Source organism: Panthera uncia, chromosome A2 (genome assembly GCF_023721935.1).
Source record: "Panthera uncia isolate 11264 chromosome A2, Puncia_PCG_1.0, whole genome shotgun sequence".
Classification (NCBI taxonomy): domain Eukaryota; kingdom Metazoa; phylum Chordata; class Mammalia; order Carnivora; family Felidae; genus Panthera; species Panthera uncia.
In genome coordinates, this window is record NC_064816.1 from 162,640,335 (window position 1) to 162,644,334 (window position 4,000).

Below are 4,000 nucleotides of genomic sequence, written 5' to 3' on the forward strand. Positions count from 1 at the left end.
ACAATACACGTGTGCAGAAACACGTACACACATGCATGTGAAATGCACATGCAAACACACATGGGCGCACACATAATACACATGTGTGTAAAGATACGTGTGTGTGGCATGCACAAACACGCGTGTGCACACACAATACACATATGTATGCACACACGTGCGGTACATACAAACACGTGTGTGCATGCGCACACACAGTACCACGTGTATGCAGACACATGCAGACACATGCACATGACACACAAACACGCATGTGTGCACATACATAATACCACATGTGTGTGCAGACATGTGTATACATGTGCATGTGGCATGCACATACAAACACACGTGTGTGCACACACCCACATCATACACATATCGGCACCTCACACGCACGCACACCCATCACTCACAACCACACATATATGTGCATACATGCTCACAATCACACAGAACATAAATGCATGTGTGCATACACAAAACATACACGCATGCATCTGCACACGTGTGTACACACGTACATATATATACACAACACACATGGATATATGCACACACTCACACGCACACGTGTCAAGTAATAGACATACCTGCACACACAACACGCACATACACCCATGTGCCCATGTACTCCCAGTGTACACACAACACACGTGTGCCCACTCACATGTGCATGCATGCACACTTTTGCACACATACTCGCACACACACTCGCGCAGGCGCTGGCATACGTATACATTTGGCCGCTTCCTCACTGGCCTGCATACCGCCTTATACATTGTGTGTACATAAACGTCGCTGGCTGGAGAGCATTATCACAGCCTGGCCTTCCTTTTGTATTTGGAGAAAGTCAACAAGATGCTGCATAGGTTTACATTCTCAAAGAAGAGGAGTATACGAGTGTACAACAAAAAGTTCCCCAAAGCTATTTCCTACACTTGACCAGAAAGAACGAGCAGACTTTACTAGCTCCTGTGGCCTGGGAGCTCTCCTTTGCCGGGTCCAGACCCTCACGTTCAGGGTGTGGAACCAAACAAATGCAGTCACTTGTGTCCGGGACGAGATGGCGACGGTCAAGGCACATAAAGGAAATGAAACCTAAGCTTACAAGAGTTGACAGCCCTTCTCAGAAATCAGTAGAAGACATTACCAGTTCCCGAAGGCCAAGTCTGTCCACACCATCTCTGGGCTTCCTTGCCCCCCGACTGAGCTCCCCTGATACAAATAAGAAAGAAGGCCACTAGGCAACTGCCGAAAAAGCCAAATCAGTGGCCCATTTACCTCATCAAAACCCCCATGTCCGTGAGCAACTTGAGACTCACTGCTCCCTGGGGCTTGAGGTCCCCAGCTTGCAGGTCGAAAGCCTGGCAAAAACTCTTCTCCCTGCCTTGTTTTATTCAGTACGCAGAGTTTGGTTTTCGACAAGGGTGTCCGCACGTTAGGGGCGGTGTGACGGACACTTCACCACACCGTCTCCGGGCAAGGTTTTGGAAGAACCGTTGCATAGAAAGCGACCCAAGAAGCTTCTGGTGTTATGTTTTCTTTAAGTTACGCGTAGAGTTGAGGCTCATAACTGAGAGTCGAAGCAGCCTGTGCAGAACTGGACAAGCAAAAGGGAACCTTGGCCAAAGCGGAGAGGTGTCTTCATATTGAGTATTTGTAAGAAAGAGGAAAGAGAATTCGACACGAGAGAAGCCAGTCTCCATCACCCTGAGATGAGGTTACACAGGGGGCTGCAGTTTTGGTGTTTTTGTTTTGCTGTGGTTTCTTTTTGTCTTATTTTGTGTGTGTTTTAGTTAGAGAACCGCCATTAAAACCTCTTTCATTATGGACACAGACCCCACATCGCTGGCGAAGCGATCCCCAGCACGATAGGATTGACCCTCCCCGTTTCATCCAGCGGGGTGTAGGTTCTAGGAAAGTGTGTGTTCTTACAAGACGGGACACTGAGGCCAGCCTGCACGGTGTGGCCCTTGACCCCGTCATCACGTTCGAGGAAAGCCCACGCTGGGACGGCTCTGGGGTGACCTGGCTGGTCTGCGGTGTCCTCGGGTGCCATCATTTAAAGCAGAGCGAGCCAGGCTTCAGAAAACGTGCGTGGCGGGTGCTGGTGGAGAGCACCCGGGGGGATCAGAGGTTCCCTCTGGGAAGAGTCGTGGAGGGAGGGAGGGTGGCTCTTTGGACCTAGAAGCCCCTCGCACCCGCAGGCCGGGACCCTCAGGCAGAAGGTGCCGGTCGCGGACACATCTGTGGCGGGGCTGTGAGCGGGCTCCCACAGGCCGCGTGGGAAGCTCCCGGCCGACCGAGTGCTCGCCCACTCTGTGTGTGACCTTCCAGTCCCCAAGGCCTGACCAAACCGTCGTAAGAGACGTCGCATCATCTTTCACAAACATAACGCGGAGTGGGAGAAGCCGGACGCGCCCACACGCCCACCGCGAGCTCCGAACCGACTGAGCCGATCTGTAGGCCAGGCCTCGGGCGGAGCCGCCTCGCGGGTGTGGCCGCATCGAGGGGTTTTGGGGGGGCGGCCGGGGCGATGCTCGTCTTCGCTGCGGCGCGGCTCACACAGGACTCCGCTTGTGAACAGTCCAGGCAGGACGGCGAGGGTTTGCGCACGTTTCTGTACGTATTTTATACCATGATGAACAAAAGTGAGAGCAAACTGTGTTGGGCTGTGGAGGCTGCGAATCCTCAGCAAGGCTGGGGGCGGGGGAGGGGGGTTGCTGGAAGTGACCCCCGGAGGAAGGCCGGGCAGACGCACGGCCGCAGGCAGGGCAGGCAGCGGCCCGCATACCAGCCCCCTCCCCAGGCGTGTGGGGAAGGCGTTGGCGCTCTTGTCCTTGGACAGACCGGGAGGGACGCCACACCAGGAACTCAGGAAAGTCAGGCCGGTGGGGGCCGTGCCTTGGGAACGCGTGTGACCAGACAGCGTAAGGCTGTGGCAGGCCTAAATGGGGTGGCGCCCATGCAGGCAGCAACCCTGGGGGACAGAGCGGCTACAGCGACACGTGCTTGCTGCCTGTCACGCGCCGGCCTCCATGCTTGGCGGGTTCCGTCTCCTTTTTTCCTCTACACCACCTTCCACACAAGTACTATGGCCGTGCCTACTTTGCAGATGGGAAGCTGGAGGCACAGAGACCTCTCTGACTTGCCCTAGTGTAAGGGCTAACGCTTAGCTTAAAAGATAACAACTTTGTTCTGACACTGAAGGTCAAAAGATAACCTTGCTTTTACTCTTGTAAATCATACTTCATACTCTTGTGAATCAGGCTTTACCAATGAAGGAAACAAACGCTCAAAAAAGAGCATCGGAGACAAGGTCAAGGAGATCCACTGGTTGCAACTTAGCGGCAGAAAGTCTAAAATCATCACCTCATTCGATAACTGTTTCTGACTCATCTGGCAATTGTTTCTAACTCATCTGGGAACTGTTTCTCTGTTCTGTTCCCAGATAATGACAAAACGATGTGATCGGCTTTAAAAACTCTGTACCCCGGCTGTTCAGGGCCACACTCTTATCAAGAGTGTTGGTCCCGATCGGTCGGCCTTGCCTCTCATTGTAATAAACTTTGTTGCAACTGTCACTGGTGCCCGGAGCATTCTGTTTCAGGAGTCGTGTGGATGCAACACTAGGTCACACAGGGCCAGGAGTGGGGTCTGAACGTGGGCAGTCTCTGAGCAATGTTCCCAACCACTGGGCCGCATTCCTTTCCAGACTCAAGATACTTCGAGTACAGGGAGCAGGGATTATCCAAAGAAATCCATAAAATTACAGAGCGGTCGTAAATAAATGCATGCAAACACGAAAAAGTGACATTAACTCCTTCAGTGCTTCTCGGAGGGCAGGCAGGCTAGAGACAATTTTTTTTTTAAATTTTAAATCTGGGAGTACCTGTTTTTCCAACATCTTTGAAGGACTGTTTTGTCCGACAGGGGACACTTGGCTGCCAGGCTCCCTTCCAGCCTCTGTGTCTGTACCCCCCCCCCCCCCCCCCCCCCCCCCCCCCCCCCCCCCCCC